The 24,942-nt window shown below is 37.1% G+C and overlaps 1 pseudogene; it reads left to right on the top strand.

Moving 5' to 3' along the window:
* Positions 1-20,978: 20,978 nt before the first annotated feature.
* Positions 20,979-21,096, top strand: LOC126482471 (5S ribosomal RNA; annotated as a pseudogene).
* The last annotated feature ends 3,846 nt before the right edge of the window (positions 21,097-24,942 follow it).

Raw genomic sequence — 24,942 nt, 5'->3', positions numbered from 1 at the left:
ACACGAACGGCTAAAGATTTTAAACAGTGCCATATCCCATTTCGGTCTTCAGAATGTGTGGACTCAGGATGGCAGAGTAATCATTAAGACAGCAGCTGGAAAGAAGACAGTCACAAGCATGACAGAACTGAATAGTATTAAGTGAAGCTACTCGAGCCAAAAGTGCAAACTTAACACCATTTGCAAATTGTAACAGCCCTATACTCAGATATAGTCTTGTAACTGTATTAACTTTTCAATTATACCCATATTTGTACCTTCAACTAATTGTTTTTGTAACTGTATTAACTTTTCACTATTTTTTTGTGTCTGTAGCTCTAACCATTACTTAATTTTAGTTACTGCTAATACTTTTTTCATTTTCTCAGTTTATTCTCTTCCATTCTGTAATAGTTCTATTGCAGTTATTAGTCTCTCCTTTAGTTCATTAATCACCCATCTCTTCGGTTTAAATTGTTCATAACAAAAATCACCATCAGTATCACTTTAGCAAATTTCAATCTAATTTTAGCTTCCTACGATAATCACTACCAGTATCACTTTAGCAAATTTCAATTTAATTCTAGCTTCCTACGATAATCTATTAATTATTAAGCTTACTTCTCTCTGCTGGCAGCATCGGCCTCTTAAATCACTCCCCTTTCCCTTATTTCCACCCTAACCTGTTTCAAATACGCTAATTACATTTCTCCTCTTACGACATAGGATACACAGTGACACACGGCCGTCACTATTATTGGTCATATTCTCCTTGCACCGAATACCACTAATCCATTTTCTATACTCCCGCAACCTCAGGAAATCTCTTGCAGTTGCCTTTCTTTCGGCACTCGCGGAGTCACAAACAGGGCGCGCAAAATCTCGGACACCCCTGTGTTATGTCACTTGGCGGAAGCACCGGCCAGTGCCCCTCGCGGCAGGTAGTGCCTAACAAAGGGACAAACCAGTCTGCCACCCTACTCCAGGCTGCTCAGCGGAACGCGTCAGAGCTTTTAGCAGCTCACTGCAACATCCAGTCTTTACCTGCACATTACAAAGAACTTAGCCTCCTCTTCAACCAACAAAACTACCACGTAATCCTCTTATCCGAAACGTGGTTGAAACCACACATATCCTCTGCATCTATTCATCTCCCAGGGTACACATTTCTTAGGGCAGACAGATCAAAAAAGCGAGGTGGCGGGGTCGGCGTGTATATACGAACAGATCTCAAAGCGAAAGTCTCATGTACGTCAAATCCTGCTGAAGAAAAAGAGGCTGAATTCATGTTCATTGAAATAAATATACAAAGTTGGAAATTCTTGACTGGCGTCGTGTACAAGCCACCAAAAATAAACTCAATGAGTTCCTTCCAGTCGGAATTACATTCACTCCAGTGTCAATATGAACATGTCATCATAATGGGTGACTTGAACGTAGACCTGCTGAGAGACACTCCCTCCGCAATAAACCTAAGAAGATTGTTTAGTTGCAATAGCATGAACATTCTTCCATTACAACCTACACACCATACGGCGCACAGTCATACTCTTATAGACGTAATCGCAACGAAACAGACTGACAAAGTAAGAGATGTTGGTCAAACATCGGCCCCTGGCCTCTCAGCACATGATGTAATATTCCTGGCCTACTCTGTGCAGCCCCCAAGGATCAAATCGCGTTACATAACTTGTAGGAACATGAAATGTATTGACCTTGATGCTCTAACAGCCGATTGCTCAGAAATCTCATGGCATCAAATAATCAGAGAACCTACAATCGACGGCAAAATTAATGAACTTGGTGATAAGCTCACTGCCCTCTATGACAAACATGCACCTGTGCGCACAATCCGTGTAAGAAAATCTCCTGCTCCACGGCTGACAGCTGAATTACGTCAAATGATGACCACAGGCGTTTCAAGGCAGATCCGAAACCCGAGCATTTCGAAGAATACAGAAAGCTACGGAACAGAGTGAAACAATGCATTCGCAATGGTAAAATGGTATGGAAGAATCTCCGTAGCTTGGGGGTCGGAAAGGCAAAATCGGAAACTACTTTTCATATGTCAGCTAACGAATTAAATGAATTCTTCTCTGCACCTCTGAATACCAGCACAGCTGATAATTACCGTCCACAAGAATCCCCAAACAGCATAACTAACAACTATAGCTTCCATCTAAAACATGTAACAACAATTACAGCAAGAAAAGCAATAATGAGAATCTCTTCTGATGCAATAGGCAACGACAGTATCGGTATAACCATGATTAAGAATGTTGCCGATATCTTAGTACCTGTCTTAACTGACATATTTAATTTTTCCCTCGTGAACGGAATATACCCCACTGCATGGAAAAGAAGCATAATTCGACCCATCCCTAAGATCGAAAACCCGCAACTGCCTAGTGATTACCGACCAATTAGCATACTGCCTGCTGTTTCCAAAGCACTGAAATATGTTGTTCATGACCAAATCACTGAACACTTGCATGAATTCAGCCTATATGACAAATTTAAATCCGGTTTCCGTAAACATCACAGCACAAACACTGCTCTAATTAAAGTAACAGATGACCTGAAATGTGCCATCGACAATCGAAAGGCAACAATATTGACGCTACTGGACTTCAGCAAAGCTTTTGACACTGTTAACTTTGACATATTGCTCAGAAAAATGCAACAGCTTAATTTCTCTGATAGTGCAATGAGATGGTTTGAAAGCTACTTAAAAGGCAGACAGCAATGTGTTGTCTGCGTAAATGAAAAATCTTCCTGGAAACATGTTTCCTCAGGAGTGCCACAAGGATCAGTCTTAGGACCACTTTTGTTTTCTTTATATGTCAACGATATTTCGTCGGTTCTGTCCTCCTGTAAATATCATTTCTATGCCGACGACCTCCAGCTCTACCTAAGCGTCAGACCTGAAGACGTAAACACTGCAATCGCTCAGATGAATGATGATCTGTCTTCGGTAGTGACATGGGCGAAAAGCCTGGGGCTTAAACTAAATGCAAAAAAGACGCAAGTAATCTTAATAGCCAATCAGAAATTAATAAGTTCAGATTTCCGTGAACGGCTACCTCCTATTCTGCTCGACGGTACTCCAATACCATATCAGAGAACAGTGAAGAACTTGGGTGTAACTTTGGATGAGCATCTCAACTGGGTGGAGAATACACTTGCAGTGTGCCGAAAGACGTCTGCTTGTCTCTATGCTCTCAAAAAGTTTCGGAACATATTTCCACAGGACTTGAAACGCCAGCTCATGCAAGCACTCGTTCTACCGAACCTCCACTATTGTGATGTGATTCAACAAGGCACGAGTAGTGAAAACAAAAGGCGGCTAGAGCTAACCATGAATGCCTGTGTGCGTTACACCTGCAACATTCGCCGATATGATCATGTTAGTGCTTCATACTCCGAGCTAAAGTGGCTGTGACCGGACAAATTGCGTGACTACCACACTCTATGTCTACTTCACAGACTCCTCGTCGCGCAAGCACCCCAGTACCTTGCTTCAGAGATTAAAAACCTGTCATGCCATCATAATCGAAACACGAGGTCACTCTTATTTGGTATCCTAACTGTGCCCACTCACAAAACAAAAACTTTTACAAACTCCTTCTCAGTTGCCGCTGTCCGCCTCTGGAACAAACTGCCCCTTACCTTGCGCAAAATTCAATCTCCTGCTGCTTTTAAGAAGAAGTTGAAGCATTTCCTACTATCATCCTCATAAAGTTCTCCACAAAATTAACGTACCAGGCCAATCCTCTCATCTGTCAAATAGCAAAGCTAGCGTCTCCTATCTTGCTCCTGAGATGCCTTCCCCTTCATATATCTCTATTAGCCAGGCAATCTTCTTTTCCTTTATATTTCCTTAATTATGTTTCATCATGTCTATTCTTCTCCTCCCTTCACCATGAGTCTCCCTCATACTCCCTGCTGCCAGCACTCCTATCTAAAATTTGTCTCTTCAATAATGTCTAATTATAACAGTACTTATGATCTACGAATATAAACTCTATATGTATGTATTTTTCCAGGTGTACCTTTCTAATTGTTTATTTCACTTTTTGTACTAGCTGTAGTTTAACATGCCTACTAAAACGTATGAATGTAAAATAAGTAGAATGCCTGGTTAGATGTAAGAGAGGGCCTGATGGCCCTAATCTTGCCAGGTTAAATAAATAAATAAATAAATAAATAAATTTTCTAAAATAAGTCGTAGGGTCAGTATTGCCTCACGTGTTCCAACATTTCTATGAAATCCAAACTGATCTTCCCCGAAGTTGGCTTCTACCAGTTTTTCCATTCGTCTGTAAAGAATTTGTGTTAGTACTTTGCAGCAGTGGCTTATTACATTGATAGTTCGGTAATTTTCACATCTGTCAACACCTGCTTTCTTTGGGATTGGAATTATTATATTCTTCTTGAAGTCTGAGGGTATTTCGCCTGTCTCATACGTCTTGCTCACTATATGGCAGAATTTTGTCGGGACTGGCTCTCCCAAGGCTGTCAGTAGTTCTAATGGAATGTTGTCTACTCCCGGGGCATTGTTTCGACTTAAGTCATTCAGTGCCCTGTCAAACTCTTCACGCAGTATCATATCTCCCATTTCATCTTCATCTACATTCTCTTCCATTTCTATAACATTGTCCTTAAGAACATCGCCCCTGTATAGTCCCTCTATATACTCCTTCCATCTTTCTGCTTTCCCTCCTTTGCTTAGAACTGGGTTTCCATCTGAGCTCTTGATATTCATGCAAGTGGTTCTCTTTTCTCCAAAGGTCTCTTTAATTTTCCTGTAAGCAGTATGTGTCTTACCCCTAGTGAGATAAGCCTCTACATCCTTACATTTGTCCTCTAGCCATCCCTGCTTAGCCATTTTGCAATTCCTGTCGATCTAATTTTTGAGACATTTCTATTCCTTTTTGCCTGCTTCATTTACTGCGTTTTTATATTTTCTCCTTTCATCAATTAAATTGAATATTTCTTCTGTTACCCAAGGATCTCTATTAATCCTCGTCTTTTTACCTACTTGATCCTCTGCTACCTTCATCAATTAATTTCAATGTCTCTTCTGTTACCCAAGGATTTGTATTAGCCCTCATCTTTTTACCTACTTGATCCTCTGCTGCCTTTACTATTTCATCTCTCAAAGCTACCCATTCTTCTTCTGCTGTATTTCTTTCTCCCATTCTAGTCAATCGTTCCCTAATGCTCTCCCTGAAGCTCTCTACATCCTCTGGTTCTTTCAGTTTATCCAGGTCCCATCTCCTTAAATTCCCACCTTTTTGCAGTTTCTTCAGTTTTAATCTACAGTTCATAACCAATAGATTGTGGTCAGAGTCCACATCTGTGTCTTACCATTATATAATCTATCTGAAACCTGTCAGTATATCCAGGCTTCCTCCATGTACACAACCTTCTTTTATGATTCTTGAACCAAATGTTAGCTATGATTAAGTTATGCTCTATGCAAAATTCTACCAGGCGGCTTCCTTTTTCATTTCTTCCCCCCAATACATATTCACCTACTACGTTTCCTTCTCTCCCTTTTCCTAGTATCAAATTCCAGTCACCCATGACTATAAAATTTTCGTCTCCCTTCACTATCTGAATAATTTCTTTTATCTCATCATACATCTCGTCAATCTCTTCGTCATCTGTGGAACTAGATGGCATATAAATTTGTACTACTGTGGTAGGAGTGGGCTTCGTATTTATCTTGGCCACAATAATGTGTTCACTATGCTGTTTGTAGTAGCTTACCCGCATTCCTATTTTGCTATTCATTATTAAACCTACTCCTGCATTACCCCTCATCCGCAGGTAATGTTCATAAATATGCCGCACTGTCAGTGACAGCCGCATTTATGTTCACTTGTGCCATAGCGCATGGCAATTGTGCTTGCTCGACAGTTACAGCTGCCAGCAAGTGCTGCTGCAGTCTGCAACCTTCCCTATTTTCGCTTGATGGGCTAGCCACGTATTGTGGGTAACCAGCGAGAGTAACTTCTCTAAAAGCATGGGTTTGTTTCCTGTCAAAAGTTGTTTACAAATGTCAGTAGTTTTAGTAATATTGCCTTGTAACTTTTCCTATGCTTCCTTTAAACTTGAATCTATATTAGCTAGAAATTGACTTTCTTTCTCTTTTAGATCTTTATCTACACTATCTTTTCTACAAGGGTGTTGCACTTATCAAGCAACATCTGCACGTATCTTATCTCTGTTTTTTGTCAGATTTTGACTCTAAATTTAACTGGTCTGCTCTTAGACTATCTTTTGTACTTCTATAGGTAAGTTTTTGCACACTTCTTGCAGCTCACTGACTGCTTTCATCACATTTTATACCAACGCATCCACTTGGGATTGCGTCTTCCAAATTTGGGAATATGCTTCACTGAGGTTTTGTAACTCATCTGCTAGTTGTTCCTGTTTATCATTTACAGATGATACTCTATGCATTACAGTATCTATATTGCGGGGTATGTCAGCAATTATTTCTTGTTTTAGTTGTTTACCTAGCTCTATGAACTTTCTGAATAGTTCGTCAGATAACTCAGTGCATATAGTCTTACTCACTTCCCTGAACTGTTGACTAATATTATTCTTGAACTTGTTAAATGCCTGATTTTGCTGTGTAAATTGTTGTCCTATACCCTTAAGTTGTTGTTACACTTTCCTGGAATTCCTGTTGTTTTGTAAACTGTTGTGTTATTTGTCACATGTGTTGTATCAAAATGTGTGTCTCACTAGTATTTACATTGTTTTGCTGAACTCTTTCTTGTTCTTGCATTTGTGACATCATGAGCAAGTAATCAAAGAAATTTTCGCCATTGTGCCCTTCAGTTTCACTGTTTGAAAAAATGTTTTCCGGTGAGAACTGAGAAATTTTCTCATCGAGGGTAATAAAAGTGACATCATGATTAGTTATATTACCGGTGTCATCATTTATTGATAGTGTGACAGCACCCTCGTTGTTTTAGTTGCCTTTGGCCAGTTCATGAGTTGGCACATTACTTTCAACTGTTGCCGAGCTAGGATTTCCGAGATCTTGGCATATTGCAGTTTGTAATGAATTTTCATCAATAGAAATTTCCTTTGACTCCACTGTGAACAGTTTTTAACAAAATAATGAATAGATTTTTTTAAAAAATGACATACTTTTCAATTACAGTAGGTTTAGCTCTATATTCTCTAATGAACCTGATGATTATCTGACACAGTCTTATAGAATTTGAATGACTTATCTTGTGCTTTAGTAATGACTTCATACAAATTTTTGTCTTTTCTGTAGAAATGAACTTCCTGTAAAGGATATTAACTTGAAGGAAATGAGATTATGTATTGCCAGAGAGATGGCGTGAACTGCAGCCATACAAGCATACAGCATAGCAGCTTCCTACCTTTACCACTGAAATCAGCGTTCCCAGCTCATATCATTTGTAGGCAGAATTTAATTTTAATCTGCACCTTTAAATGGTTGCCATTGAATAAGAATGTGTGGGGAGATGATGGAAATTGCTTGAATAATTGGAAAAATTGATTGGTAAGATAGTTGAAAGAAATTTGAAGGAAATTTATAAATCTGTACACAATCCAGGGTGAACTCAGATACCAATATCAACAGACCTTCAATATCAATACATTCAAGGTCAATAAACATAATTTGTGTTACATATGGCTTCAAATTAATTCCATTGTGTTTAGTCACGATTTTGTCAATGTTGATGCAGGATCGTTCCCCCAGGATGTTGCGTTAATTCTTCTTGTTTGCTCCATCCTCTTGATGCAGATTCTTGGTGGTGAGTGAAATGATGAACAGATAGGAGTGGATGTCATAAATGTGTGGATAATTTTTTTCTAGTAATTTTTTATAACACTTTTAATGTATGGTTGAAACACACATTTTTAACAATGCTGGTACAATGGATCCAAGCATACATCTTACACTACCACTTATTGAAGAAAAAAGGTGAAGACATTAAATTGAAGTGCTTATTTCTGATTTTGTTTCATACAGATATTTAGCAATGTATCAAAACATGATCCCTGCCACAAAACAACTCATGAATTTACCTTTGGCGGTGTCTTTAACCCATTCATTTTACGTATAGACTACATATAAAAAAAGAAAGAAACAATAAAATAATATGATTCAACACAAAATGTAAAATTGTGCGCTTCACAAAATGAAAAAACATAACATCCTATGACTACAATATCAGTGAGTCACTGCTGGAATCACCCAACTCATACAAATACCTAGGTGTAGCACTGTGTAGGGACGTGAAATGGAATGATCACATAGGTTCAGTCGTGGGTAGACTTTGGTTTATTGGTAGAATACTGGAGAAGTGCAATCAGTCCACTGAAAAGATTGCCTACAAATCACTCGTGTGACCCAACCTAGAATATTGCTCAAGTGTGTCCACCTCATACCAGATAGGTCTAACGGGGCATATAGAATGAACACAGAGAAGACCAGCACAAATGGTCACATGTTTGTTTATTCCATGGGAGAATGTCTCAGAGATACTGAAGGAATCGAAATGGCAGACTCTTGAATAGGCGTAAACTATCCTGAGAAAGTCTATTAACAAAGTTTCACGAACTGCCTTTAAATGATTACAGAATAATTACTGCACACACACACACACACACACACACACACACACACACACACACACACACACGCACACACAAAGAGAGAGGGAGAGGCGTTCAAACAATTATCTTTCCATGCTCCTTACCTGAATGGAATAGGAAGAAACCCTAATAACTGGTACAATGGAATGTACCCTCTGTCATGCTACTCCCAGTGGTTTGCAAAATATAGATGCAGATGTAGAAGGATTACAATTACAAATAAATTAAATTGGAATATTCACATGGACAATCTTGTGGAGCAAGTGAACCAAAGACTGCAATTTATTGGCAGAAAACTGAAGAGGCCAGCTACATTACATTTGTTCTTCTGTATGGTTGCTGCACAGTGTGGGATCTGTATCAGTTAGGATTGATGGAGGACCAAGTCATTTTGTATTATAGAAGAACAGGGGACAGAGTTCCATGTATAGGATATGCGAATTGGAGTGGTAATCATTAAAACAAAGGCATTTTTCATTGCAGCATTCTCCATCCCTGAAATTTCGGTTACCAATTTTCTGTTCTGAATGTTAAAATATTTTGTTGGTGTCCACTTACACAGGGTGACATGATTATTGTAATCAGAAGTTGCATGGAAACATTTAAGTGTTCATTTTTCCTGCATGCTGTTCAAGTGTGAAATGGTAGAGAAACAGCTAGAGGATAGTTCAATGAATTCTCTGCAGGCACATAATTCTGAGTTACAGAGAAGTCATGTAGATGTAGAAGACTGCATCCTTGTCTATTGGAAGAGAGTATTTGTTTAGGTTACATTCTGACAGCTGTGTCTCTGAAACCAATAGAAATTGAACGATTGTTATGTGGAGAGTATATACTATGATGATCTAAAATATTTACTATTGTTCCTTGAACACCCTGCCTATAAAGTAATCTATAAATAACTGCAATAATTATCAATTTGAGTAGATTAATGCTAAGTCATAATTTGCTTTACTATACTTCACAGAAGTATATGGTAGAGCATGCTTCTGCCTGTTAATGTATAACTTCGTTCGTTCTCCATCCCTAAAGACTCTCCTTCATGATAAGCTTTACAGAACATGATATATGAATGAATGAATGTCACCAATACTTTACAGATTTTTCTACTCAAAAGGGTCTTCCTTTTGCTATTCAAATACACTCAATAATCCAGAAAAACCACACTGAAAAAAGATAAATTTTAATATGTTTTGTAGGCCTTCTGAAAATGTCTGTTGGCTTTATTTATTTCAGCATTTCTACAAGAAGTGCCATGAGATCATGCCTGTGTGTGTTAAGTATAACAGTTATGCTTTGCTTCTCAGCCGTATCTAGAGTTTTTCGTGGTTGTGGATAGTATTTCCTAGATCACAGCTGTGCGCATCATCCACACCTGCAATTAATACATAATGATTCTTTTTTTATACTGGCCTTCCCATCATCTTCTGCAATTTCCTGCATTGTCACACACCTAAGTTTACCTAATTACAAGCTTTTAAACTGCAAAAATTATGGAGAATTTCTGCAAGACCTTATCCTTGGCTATTAGAATAGATATTTACCTTAGTCACATCATCTTCCAGCCCAGTCAATGGAGGAAAATTAGGGGAAATAGTTCGTCTAATCATAAATTTTTTGTACAGTGGTAAGAGTCTGTGTAATGAGTAACATCAAAAATCCTAACTGGTGGGGTGTAATGAAAGGTGGCTGGGAGGGGGAGCATTTAAATGTCATTTATGTTTTTCTTGATTGCCTCAAAAAATCAGTGTCTAGTTAAAGTTTGTCCAAGTACAAAATTAAACTACATTCAGTTTCCTACAGAAGACGTTCTTTTCATTTTTTCTATAGGACTAACAGTTTCCACCTTGCAGAGGATTGAAAAATTACAGATTATTAAAAATAGCATTTTAATGGTACCAAATGAATGTATACTGTTAAATAGCATGGGTTAAAAACAAATACTAAATGTCTGTACAACTTCTAAGAACAGCAGAATCATAATAAGAAATAAATTGTGTTCTGCGGTGTAACAGGGTAGCAGGATGTAAGGGCAGACGCAGAGGTTAGAAGTGTGATGGAAGGTAGGTCACCAGATTATGGTCGTGCACTTCCCTCATTCACAGGTCCTCTAAATGAAGAGCAAGCAGACAATTCCCCATTCCCTCTACCACACCATGTCACAAAAAGCAACTAAGGGTATTTCGCAAAGTTATACTGACACTTCCACAGTTCATCATCTGAATCACTGGAGACACAGTGTACAGACATGTCTGGGTCTGTGTATTTTCCAGAAAGTATGTTAACACTACATGGAATTCAGATATGTGTTACTAGCAGTACTGGTGTGAGAAAAGCATATGCACTCTGGACTTGAATTTGGGAGGATGATGGTTCAAACCTGCATCTGGTCACCCTGATTTAGATTTATGGTAATTTCCCTAACTCACTTCACGCCAATGTTGGGCTGATTCCTTTGAAAGGGCGTGACCAATTTCCTTCCCCGTCCTTCCCTAATCTGATTTTACATGTATGAAACAATGGAAAGTTGAGAATAGAGTAACAATAATATAGAAAGGATCAGCACATAGAGGAGGCACAATGAAAAAGAATGCTATAAATATTTCATCTTTTGGACAAAATCTTTCTTCAGAAGTAAAAAAAAAACTCACACACATTCACACAAAAAAACTCACACACACTTGGCTACTGTTTCCAGGCACTATATGTGTGACACCATTACAGTTTGACCATTTATGAGAAGGGAAGATTGCCAAACATTTCTCTGACTAGTGGAAGTTCGTTGCATGAATGTTAAAAAATGAGAAATTCACAAACTTCTGTTATTGGGTGTATAGCTCCTTTTTATAGGTCTTTTTATAGATATAGCCTGTGAAAAGTATTTGTGGCATGTTGTTGTTGTTGTTGTTTTGGTCTTCAGTCCTGAGACTGGTTTCATGCAGCTCTCCATGCTCCTCTATCCTGTGCAAGCTTCTTAATCTCCCAGTACCTACTGCAGCCTATATCCTTCTCAATCTGCTTAGTGTATTCATCTCTTGGTCTCCATCTATGATTTTTACCCTCCACGCTGCCCTCCAGTACTTAATTGGTGATTCCTTGATGCCTCAGAATATGCCCTACCAACCGATCCCTTCTTCTAGTCAAGTTGTGCCACAAACTCCTCTTCTCCTCATTAGTTGTGTGATCTACCCATCTAATCTGCAGCATTCTTCTGTAGCACCATGTTTCGAAAGCTTCTATTCTCCTCTTGTCTAAACTATGTATTGTCCATGTTTCACTTCCATACGTGGCTACACTCTGTAACGTGCCAGGACATGTCCTTATTTATTAGTGCCACAAAAAAGCTCATGTCAGAATTGGATGTACCGGTATTGAAACATTTCCTCACCCAGTAGCTACTGTGCAGTATTCTCGACCTACCTTGCTTTGTTTATTCAATATTGTCTTCCCGGTAGCTGCGTCCATCTCACCTAAATCACGCTGAAATTAAGAAGCCAGGATCCTAGGTTAAGTTTTCCAAAATCAAAAGTCAAGATCATATTCATTGTTTAACATTTATGTCAACCCCAGTATGATTATTTTTGTTATCACTCGCACACACAATATTCATGTGGCCAGGCCTCTTACACTTAATCGTCACATTAGGTAGGTCAAAAACTTCCAGTCTTTAACAAAGTTCACAATTACAATTACCGAAAAATTAACCAACTTGCCACACTTTTGCTCCAAGAGAATCTGACCGAGAACTAACTGAGAACTGCACCAGCTCGGACCTTATATAGATGAGCGCTTGAATATTTGACTATTTCTGTTAATATATTATAGTTTATAATTTCCCAGGGTTAAAATGATCCTTTATAACTGGTTTTGAAGTTAACTATTGGGTTTTATTATTTAAATAACATGTGTGCGCTGTATCAATTTAAATACGCGGAAGTAACTTATGCATCCGCCGTGGGAATTCCCAACTTATAACCACGGCAGCCCTTTTGAACAATAACTTTTACATATTCAAATTTACTTAATTCTTAATTAATGCACTTACAAAGTTGAGACTGGAATTAATTTATGTAGAAAAATAAAAGTAGCAAAAGTATCGAAACAGATGTCGGAATTATTTGGTAGTTTGGTCACAATTGGCACTGAAAGTCATACAGGCTAAAGATTTTAAGTCTTAATATCTATTTAACTAATATACTTTAGGTTAATTTAAACACTTTGCTGAAATCAGTAAAATTTAGGCTTTCTTTTGGGTGCAGTATTATAGCTGAATTCGATCTATTAGCTCACTCGAATTTTACTTAATATGATTGCACAGTATACGTCATTGTTCATAACTGTTAATAGTATGCATTTCCAATAAAACTGATTAGCTCTTTACTTTCAGAATAGACATTAGAATGTACTGAAATAATAGATTTTACTAGGGGAATTTAATTTAAACTATTTCTGAATTCTGTACTATGAGGCTGAAGGCCACAGAATCTGTAGTCGGAATCTGAGTAGTGGAAATGAAAAAAAATAAAAGTTCATTGCTTAACTACATTACTCAAGGAGTGCAAAACCAAAGCAGGATAGCAGTGGACAACCCTGCTTCGTTACAACTCCCTACAAATACTTTCAGAAACGGCTTCCTGACACTTAAATCAATACTAGATGTTAACAAATTTCTCTTCTTAAGAAACGCTTTCCTTGTCATTGCCAGTCTACATTTTATATCCTCACTACTTCGACCATAATCAGTTATGTTGCTCCCCAAATAGCAAAACTCCTTTACTACTTTAAGTGTCTCATTTCCTAATCTAATTCCCTCAGCATCACCCGACTTAATTCAACTACATTCCATTATCCTCATTTTGCTTTTGTTGGTGTTCATCTTATACCCTCCATTCAAGACACTCTCCATTCAATTCAACTGCTCTTCCAAGTCCTTTGCTGTCTCTGACAGAATTACAATGTCATCAGTGAACTTCAAAGTTTTTATTTCTTCTCCATGGATTTTAATTCCTACTCCGAATTTTTCTTTTGTTTCCTTTACTGCTTACTCAATATACAGATTAAATAGCATCGGGGAGAGGCTACAACCCTGTCTCATTCCCTTCACAACCACTGCTTCCCTTTCATGTCCCTCGACTCTTATAACTGCCATCTGCTTACTGTACAAATTGTAAATAGTCTTTTGCTCCCTGTATTTTACCCCTGCCACCTTCAGAATTTGAAAGAGAGTATTCCACTCAACATTGTCAGTAGCTTTCTCTAGGTCTACAAATACTAGAAACGTAGGTTTGCCTTTCCTTAATCTTTCTTCTAAGACAAGTCGTAGGGTCAGTACTGCCTCACGTGTTCTGACATTTCTACAAAATCCAAACTGATCTTCCCCGACGTCGGCTTCTACTAGTTTTTCCATTCGTCTGTAAAGAATTCACGTTAGTATTTTGCAGGTGTGACTTATTAAACTGATAGTTAGGTAATTTTCACATCTGTCAACACCTGCTTTCTTTGGGATTGGAATTATTATATTCTTCTTGAAGTCTGAGGGTATTTCGCCTGTCTCATACATCTTGCTCACCAAATGGTAGAGTTTTGTCAGGACTGGTTCTCCAAAGGCCGTCAGTAGTTCTAATGGAATGTTGTCTACTCCCGGGGCCTTGTTTCAACTCAGGTCTTTCAGTGCTCTGTCAAACTCTTCACGCAGTATCATATCTCCCATTTCATCTTCATCTACATCCTCTTCCATTTCCATAATATTGTCCTCAAGAACATCGACCCTGTATAGACCCTCTATATACTCCTTCCACCTTTCTGCTTTCCCTTCTTTGCTTAGAACTGGGTTTCCATCTGAGTTCTAGATTTTCATGCAAGTGGTTCTCTTTTCTCCAAGGGTCTCTTTAATTTTCCTGTAGGCAGAATCTATCTTACCCCTAGTGAGATAAGCCTCTACATCCTTACATTTGTCCTCTAGCCATCCCTGCTTAACCATTTTGCACTTCCTGTTGATCTCATTTTTGAAAAGTTTCTATTCCTTTTTGCATGCTTCACTTACTGCATTTTTGTATTTTCTCCTTTCATCAATTAAATTCAGTATCTTTTCTGTTACCCAAGGATTTCTACTAGCCCTAATCTTTTTACCTACTTGATCCTCTATGTGCTGATCCTTTCTATATTATTGTTACTCTATTCTCAACTTTCCATTGTTTCATACATGTAAAATCAGTGATGTGGTAAAAAAAACTGAAAAAATGTGTCAGAGTTTGTCCAGTAATGAACATATGATATAATTTAAGTTGTTTTGTGAACATAAACCTCAATTCATTTTCATGTGTAATAATTCAGATACCACAGTGGAAATATTAATGCTGAACTTGAACAAACTTTGATACACAAACTGTGTATATATTTAAATGGAACTATGTTATGGTCAGATCTTGGGAAACAGGAAACAGCTTTCAACTGATCCTGTTGAAGCCTTAATATCAAACCAGAAACTTTGTACACTAGGCCCAAAAACATTCTGTCAGTGCAGGCCCTCTCAACATAGAATCAAATATTGTAGACCACTAACAAGTTAGTTCAGCATTCTGGAGTATGAAAATGTAAGTGATGGAATTTGTAGCACAGTTAAAGAAGGTGTAAAGTACTACACCATCATTGACCAGTATTGATGGACCATACCAGAGCATACTACCAGGAGTAAAATATGCAGTTCCACAAAAGATGATGCTGTCATTAGCAAGAATAATAATACCAAACCAGAAAAAAGAATTTGTGAAGTATAAAGAAGATGAAATATTCATGGTGTCAGCAATGGAATAGCAATGGCATGGAATAGCCCAGTCAATGAAGACCAGAAAATGTTGACTGGAGGAAAAGATTAATTTAGTTGCAAATATTTGTACTGTGATGGAGGTCATTAACAATGTACTAAAAATCTTGACTAGTGGGATGTAAGCGTGAAGGTGGGGGCATGTGAAGTAAACATTTTTATGTTTCTCTCAAATATCAAAGACTACAGCATCTAGTGAAAATGGTTCCCAGTACAAAATCAAACCACATTCAGTTTCCTACAAAAAGGTCCTATTTTTTTCTAGGATTAATAGTTTTCACATTGCATGGGCTGAAAATATTGCAGACTATTGAAAATGGTATTTTAATGGTATAAAATTGATGATTATTGTTAAATAGAGTGAGCTAAGAGCAAATATTAAATGTGTGTACCACATCCAATGTGCAGCTGAACTAGATCAAGAGGTAAATTGTGTTCTGGTTTTGTAACAGTGTGGAGAGGTGGGTCCCCAGATTGTGGTCAAGCAATTCCTTCCTTCATACATCTGCAAAATGGAAAGCGAGTGGGCAATTGTCCATTCTCTCTACTGCAATATGTCAGACAAAGCAACTACCGGGTATTTCACAAAGTTATATTGACCCTTCTGGAATTGCCTTATGAACCATTGGTGACAGTCCTCAGGAATGTGTATTGACCACAAAGTGTGTTAACACTATAAGGAATACAGATATGAATTGCTAATCATACAAACACAGGAAAAGCATATGGTCATATCCAATGTAAATCTCTGCAAACTGTTCTACACTGCTATAGGAGAAACTGATTTACTCATCCTGTATGGTAGCTGTTGTAGTCTTCTAGGAAAGGTGACTTCCACCACAATGAGCACTGCTCACTTTTCAGTTTGACAGATTGTATGTCCCCAGGATTTCCTCTCCAGTTCTCTGATGTAAGTAGACAAAATAATTTCACTGAGCTCTTATTTATGCAGTGGAGTTATTTTCAGTTTATTAAGTGAGTACTTATTTATAGTTACTAAAAGAAGCTTTTTGTAAAATATGTTCCAAAAACAATGACTGAGAAGTACTAATTTGTAAACATGATGCTGTCAGTGACCTTTGTAATGTTTCTGGGAAAGGGATTGGATTGGCAAATGTAGCCTGTTGCTGCTGCCTGTCATTGACAGCACATTGTAAAACCATTTAATCATGTTGTATAGTCACTTGGTGGTGATTTAATGAATGATCTGAAAGTTACTGCACTTCTCTCACCACTAATTGTGTTACTGGTAGTTTGCATATATCTCTTCCATTGAGATATGGGTGGCACTTGTAGAATGGGTTGCACTGAGAGGCGCTACTCGCCACACATCAACAGTATCTTTCAGAAGGTGAGTGTGAATATGTCTGTTGGAATAGGACTGATTACTGTCAAATCTAGAACAGTAATCTAGTGTACGGCATTTCATTTCATTTCATTTTATTATCTTCCTGTATATCATTTACATGATGTAGGAATTGTCACAACAAATTTATCATACTAGTACAAGTACTACAGACATAATAATGGAATATCACTTTCAAGACATTTTTTAAAAGTACAAGTTTAGACATACAAATTAAAATTTTTGGCAATAAATTTACACACAATCAAAGTACTCATCTACGTCATAGAAAGTTTTGCTTAAAAGGTAATTTTTAAGTTCAGTCTTAAATTTTACTTCATCTATTATTGCCTTCATGTACACTGGCAGAGCATTGTAGAGTTTTATTCCAAAATAACTTACATGCTTTTGGGTTTGTGTTGTCCTTACCCGTTCTACATACAAATTCTTACGAGTTCTAGTATTATAATTATGGCAGTCCTCATTTGTACGTAGATTTTTCATATGTGCTCTTGTACACAGAATGCTTTTAAAAATATACAGTGATGGTATTGTGAGTATTTGCAGTTCTTTGAAAAGGGGCCTACAATGAGTTCTTGGGGAGTTATGTGTTATGATTCGTACAGCTCTTTTCTGAAATTTGAAGATATCTGTTAAGCTTGATTTAGTTTTACCCCAGAACACTATGCCATAAGACACGATGGACTGAAAGTAAGCAAAATCCACTAGTCTAGTACAGTCTGTGCTGCATACTCTAGATAATATCCTCAATGCAAAACATGCCGAATTGAGCCTGTGGGATAAGTACTTGAGATGGTCTTTCCAGCTTAAGTTTTGATCAATGTGCATGCCCAAAAACATTGTGGATTGTACACTCTCTATCTTCTTATCCATTAGTTTTAACTGGAGGTCCATATCTTGAGTTGCTTTGCCATACTGTATATAATTTGTTTTACTTAGATTAAGTGTTAACTCATTAGCATTAAACCAATGTTGAATATATTTCAGGACTATATCAGTTGTGGTGGTTAATGATTTTTTATCATCACTTATAATTATGCTAGTGTCATCTGCGAACAACATTATTTTGGTAGAAATATTAGGATTTTTTATGTCATTTATATATTTCCAATTTCTTTGCATCTGAGACCCACTTGATTTTCTGATTTTTATGCTCTGCGATGATTTCTACCACCTGAGTTCTATCTTGAAGGTAAGATTCAAACCACTGCTTCACAACTCCCCTTACACCTATTGCCTCCATCTTGTTTAACAGAATTTTGTGATTTACTGTATCAAAAGCTTTAGATAAATCTAAGTTAATTCCCACTACACATTTTTTAGTGTCGAGACTCCTGACAATCTCTTTGGTATAGGCATGGATAGCTGCTGCTGTGCTGTGGCCTGAGCGAAAGCCATGTTGATTGCAGTTTAGAAGTTTGTGAGCATCGAAGTAATTTATGAGTCTGGTTTTCATTAATTTCTCTAGAATTTTTGATAATTATTGGAGAAGGGATATTGGTCTATAATTTTCTACCTTGTATGGATCTCCTTTTTTAAACAGAGGTCTAACCTTAGAGATTTTCAACCTCTCAGGAAACACACCTTCGCTGAAAGACAAATTGGCAATATGTACCAGGGGCTTTATAATTTGTTGGGCAACTTTTTTTTACTATTGACACAGGCACTTCATCCACACCTGCAGACATTTTTGATTTTAGATTCATTATCACCTTTAATATTTCATTATCATTTGTGGGAATCAACAACATACTACTGTCAACTTTTGGGGCTGTTACTTTCTCATGTTTAGTAAAGTTTTTACTTAATGACACTGGTACACTTAAAAAGTAATTATTAATGTAATTTGCCAGAGTTTCATCTTTTAATTCAATATTTTCACTACTTTTGAGTACTATTTCCTGATCCTTGAGGCCCTTACCTGTTCCCTTTTCACAATTTCCCAAATAGTTCTTGATTTATTGCCTGATTTTCTTATTAATTTATCATTACTTAGTAATTTTGCTTTTGTAATTACATTTCTATATATTTTTTTGTAATTTGTTACATATTCTTTAAACTTGGGGTCAGTCCAACTTTTCAGTCTATAGTTAAGCATTTTCATGGTCCTGGAGGAATTTCTGATACCTGTTGTGATCCAGGAGTTAGCATGTGTATGCCCATATGTGTTTGTTTTGACAAGTTTCTTAGGAAAACACATTTCAAAATTCAACATAAACAGGGAAGAAAAAACATTATATGCAGTCTTTGTGCTAGTTTGTAACAGTACTTCTGCCCATGATTGGTTAGTCAGTGTATTTATGAAGTGACTGCAACTATTTGTGGAGAAGGTTCTTTTGTACATTTGGTATGAACTATTTTTGGTCACAGGGGCTATGGGAAATTTAAGGATAAGTGCATTGTGATCAGATATTCCTAGGTCAACATTTATTACATCTATATCTATGGCATCTATATTTGTGAAGATATTATCTATGAGACTTTTTGAAGAGTTTGTTATTTTTGTAGGGTTAGTTATATGTGGATACAAATTGAAGCTATGTAAAACATTCAAGAACTGATCTTTGGATGCACCTTCAGTCAATAAGTTGACATTAAAATCTCCGCTTATAATAACTGTTGATTTTTTATGATGTAATATTTTGAGCAATACCTCTAACTTATTTCTAAAAATTTCAGGATCTGTACACTGACATTATTATTATTTTACTCTTTTGCATATTCAACTGTATTGCTGCAGCCTCAAAATGTTTTTCTTCATTCAAGGATTCAGTTACAGTCATATTTTTAACCTTTACTCCAGGTTTTACATAAATGCGAACACCGCCATATCTTGTTTCCTTCCTGCAAAAATGGCTTACTAACTTGTATGGGGAAATGCAAATATTTTCTAGTTCATAACTCATGCACCAATGTTCTTGAATGCAAATACAATCTATACTAGCTTCACAGGCTGCAATCTCAAGTTCTAATATTTTATTTTTAATGCATTGTATGTTAAGGCTCATTATTTTTAAATTATTGAAATTAGATTGAGAGGAGTTTGTACTCATGTTTCCCAATGTTACCGGTTGTTCCTTGCCGAGGCTGGGTACCAAAAATCCTTAAGAATTACACGTTTCCTGCTCCTTTTATTTCTTACCCCTGGACGTGCCACCGTACTTCTTGTATCTGTAGTTGTAGCTGCTGTTTCAGTGGATGCTCGAGGTGTTTCTGAAGCTGACGATTCAGTGGATGTTGGAGATGCTGCCAGTTTTGATGCTGAGTCTGGTTTTGTAAGTGATGTTCCAATTGATACTGGAAGTGATGTTCCAATTGATACTGGAACTTTTGCTGAAACTGTATTTTCGCTTAAATCTTGAACTACAGTTGGCACTGACGTTACTGTGGACGTTGAAGCTGCGTATGAGGCTGATAAATGAAGCTCCGATGGTGTTGATTTCTCTTCTGTTGATGATATCTGAGTGGCATTTTGTACCACTGTTCTTGCCTCTGTTCTTCTGATTGATGGACTAGTCACGGATTCTGGACTTGGTTTTGAACCTGCTGGGGAGGGTGGTACATCTGCTGCTGATGATAATGGTTCAGCTGTCTTTGATGATTTCGACACTACTGACAATTTGGCTGATGTGGCTGCTGTACTGGACGACACTCCAGATTTTTTTACTTCTTCTAACGTCAAAGAATCTTCTGTTGCTACCAATGATTGTGGGACATCAGCTCTTCCTATTTCCGCTAATGTTGATACTTTAATAAGGCCGTTTTCAGACAGGGTAATAGTGTTTCGTTCTACTTTATAGAGTCTTTAATGGCATTCGATATTTCAGCACTCATGGCTTCTTTCCCTTTCATGTTTCTGTGAAGTCCATGCTCTGTAAAATGCTCTCTGCAATCACTATTTATCCCAACATATGTAGCATTAGGATAACCTCGATATATCTTAGCGAAAAGTCTGAGAAAACGCAAGAGTTTTCCATGAGATCATACCTATGAGGGATACTGACAGCAAAAAATTTCACTTCAGGCATTTTACAAATTACTTGCTTTAAAACTGTTGTAGCACGTCTAGTTTCACATTGCTTGTCATATGTTGAAATATCTGAAGTTCCATAACAACTAGATAATCTATTTATGTTGCAGAGGGATCCAATTTAGGCCAACAGCCTTGCCGCAGTGGTAACACCGGTTCCTGTCAGGTCATCAAAGTGAAGCACTGTCGGGCTGGGCTAGTACTTGGATGGGTGACCATGCGGTGTGCGAAGTGCTGTTGGCAAGTGAGGTGCACTCAGCCCTTGTGAGGCAAACTGAGGAGCTACTTGACTGTGAAGTAGCAGCTCTGGTCTCAACTGACATATAGCCAGGAGAGTGGTGTGTTGATCACATGCCCCTCCATATCCGCATCCACTGATGCCTGTGGGCTAAGGATGACACAGCAGCCGATCAGTACCATTAGGTCTTCCAAGGTCTGTTGAGACAGAGTTTAGTTTTTAGTTTTAGGGAGCCCATTTAAGCCTCTGGGCCTCTTCAGATGCAGGTAGAGCTGAGCTGAGAGGCTGCATTTGATGACCCTCAAGTTTTGAAAAGTATTTTAGCCATTGATAGTTGAGACAAGGAACTGATATCATTGAATGAATAACGACATCATGTTACACTTGGGGTAGCTCTTCAGTGTGGTAGTCAGTTGATAGCTCCATGTTTACATGATAGGTCACTTAATAACTGCAAATAAGTACTCATCTAATGAACTGAAAATAACTTCCTATATGCACATGAACTCAGTGAAGTTATTTTGTTTACTCACATTAGTGAATTGGACAGGAAATACTGATGAGGTATAGTCTGTCTGCTAGCCACAGTGGCCGAACGAAGTTGCAAATAGTTTCAATTCTTACTATGCAACTGTTGCTGGGAAATTAGTGAAGGAAAAATTTGGAAATCCACCTAAGACAACATGGAAAGAACTTTCATCTATTGAAATAAATAATATATCCATGTTCCTCAGTCCAGTAAGCCCAACAGAGCTCCTAAATACCATTAATTCACTGAAGAGTAAGTACTCAACTGGTATTGATGATATTCCAGATTATATTATAAAAATAACAGCAAGACAAATACTTTCACCTTTATTGGACATATGCAATTCATCCTTATCATGTGGTGTCTTCCCTCAGCAACTGAAAATGGCAAAAGTAATACCCCTATATAAAAAAGCTGATCATCAATGTATGGGTAACTATAGGCCTGTGTCTCTATTGTCAGGGTTTTCGAAAATTATTGAAAAAGTGTTCCTTTCAAAACTAATTACATTCTTCGACAGGAATAATATTATTTCTGGATGTCAACATGGCTTCAGACCACAGAGATCAATTGAAACTGCCACTTTCAATCTGATAAACCATGTCGTAAATGCAGTGGACAAACACAGAAATATCTCAGGTTTATTCTTGGACCTAACAAAAGCTTTTGATGTGATTGATCATTCTATACTCCTGAGGAAGCTCGAATGGTATGGTGTAAGAGGTGTACCAAATCAGTGGATCAAATCATATTTGGAATATCATTCTCAGGTAACTGAAATTAAGTACACAGAAGGAAATGAACTCCAGGTACACGTTTCAAAACCATGTGGACTAACTCATGGTGTTCCACAGGGCTACATTTTAGGTCCCTTTCTTTTTTTGGTCTACATTAATGATTTCCCATCACACATTAGAGATTCTGAACCAGTACTGTTTGCAGATGACACCAGTCTATTGATTGAAGGGAATAATGAAGAAAATCTTACTGCATCTGCAAAAGATATTACAAAAGGAGTGTCTGAATGGTTTACCAGAAACAGGCTAATAGTTAATCCCCAAAAAACTGTACTAATGAATTTCCACACTGATCAAAATAAAAATCCAGCACAACCTGTAATATGTATAGATAACCAAAACATTAGTTCTGTCAATGAAACTAAATTTCTTGGGATTCATATCCAGGAAAATCTTAAATGGAACACTCATATCACAGCCACAAATTCAAAACTAGCAAAAATGAGCTATGTGGTAAGAATTCTCTGCAACAGTACTAGTGCAGAAACAGTTAGGGCTGTATACTTCGCTCGTGTACATTCAATACTGAAGTACGGTATCATTTTCTGGGGAAATGTACATCAGGCCATAACAGTTTTCAGGAAACAAAAGGCAATTATAAGAATAATGAAACAAGTGAGCAGCAGAAAATCATGCAAACCTTTCTATAAAGATCTAAAGATCCTACCCCTTCCCTGCATTTATATACTGGAAATAGTCACGCATGTCAAAAAAAGCATACTGAGAAAAGAAAACCTTTTTCCTCAAAACAAAAGTGTCCATGATTATAGTACCAGGTCAGACAGTGACATACATGTCAATCATTGTAACACCACATTATGCCAAAAAGGTGTATATCATGCAGGAACAAAACTTTACAACAGATTACCAAGACATATAAAATCTCTTACTGAACTACAAAGCTTTAAAAAGTCTGTGACATCCTACCTTCTGAAAAACTGCTACTATTCAGTCTCACAGTATCTTATGCAAGAAAAAATGTAATTTGTATCTTTAATTGTAGAAATAAGTTATAAATATACAGTATTTCAAAAATTTGTAATTATTAACTGTATAGATCCAATTTGTCATAAAAATTTATAAAATTTATGTTTGATATTTGAAAACCCAATAGCCAAAAAATGTTTTCTGTCCAATATCCTGTGTACAATATATGTACTTAAAAAGAGATTTAATTGGACAAATAAATAAATAAAAAAAAATATTCCATGTAGTGTTAACATACTTTCTGGAAAATACACAGATCCAGGCATGTCTCCAGTGATTCGGAAGATGAACTGTGGAAGTGTCAGTGATTGGGAAGGGAGTGAGACAGGGTTGTAGCCTCTCCCCGATGCTATTTAATCTGTATATTGAGTAAGCAGTAAAGGAAACAAAAGAAAAATTCGGAGTAGGTATTAAAATTCATGGAGAAGAAATAAAAACTTTGAGGTTCGCCGATGACATTGTAATTCTGTCAGAGACAGCAAAGGACTTGGAAGAGCAGTTGAACGGAATGGATGGTGTCTTGAAGGGAGGATATAAGATGAACATCAACAAAAGCAAAACGAGGATAATGGAATGTAGTCGAATTAAGTCGGGTGATGCTGAGGGAATTAGATTAAGAAATGAGACACTTAAAGTAGTAAAGGAGTTTTGCTATTTGGGGAGCAACATAACTGATTATGGTCGAAGTAGTGAGGATATAAAATGTAGACTGGCAATGACAAGGAAAGCGTTTCTTAAGAAGAGAAATTTGTTAACATCTAGTATTGATTTAAGTGTCAGGAAGCCGTTTCTGAAAGTATTTGTAGGGAGTTGTAACGAAGCAGGGTTGTCCACTGCTATCCTGCTTTGGTTTTGCACTCCTTGAGTAATGTAGTTAAGCAATGAACTTTTATTTTTTTTCATTTCCACTACTCAGATTCCGACTACAGATTCTGTGGCCTTCAGCCTCATAGTACAGAATTCAGAAATAGTTTAAATTAAATTCCCCTAGTAAAATCTATTATTTCAGTACATTCTAATGTCTATTCTGAAAGTAAAGAGCTAATCAGTTTTATTGGAAATGCATACTATTAACAGTTATGAACAATGACGTATACTGTGCAATCATATTAAGTAAAATTCGAGTGAGCTAATAGATCGAATTCAGCTATAATACTGCACCCAAAAGAAAGCCTAAATTTTACTGATTTCAGCAAAGTGTTTAAATTAACCTAAAGTATATTAGTTAAATAGATATTAAGACTTAAAATCTTTAGCCTGTATGACTTTCAGTGCCAATTGTGACCAAACTACCAAATAATTCCGACATCTGTTTCGATACTTTTGCTACTTTTATTTTTCTACATAAATTAATTCCAGTCTCAACTTTGTAAGTGCATTAATTAAGAATTAAGTAAATTTGAATATGTAAAAGTTATTGTTCAAAAGGGCTGCCGTGGTTATAAGTTGGGAATTCCCACGGCGGATGCATAAGTTACTTCCGCGTATTTAAATTGATACAGCGCACACATGTTATTTAAATAATAAAACCCAATAGT

The sequence above is a fragment of the Schistocerca serialis genome, chromosome 5 (assembly GCF_023864345.2).
Source record: "Schistocerca serialis cubense isolate TAMUIC-IGC-003099 chromosome 5, iqSchSeri2.2, whole genome shotgun sequence".
NCBI lineage: Eukaryota > Metazoa > Arthropoda > Insecta > Orthoptera > Acrididae > Schistocerca > Schistocerca serialis.
This window is presented reverse-complemented; position numbering and strand designations above follow the sequence as displayed.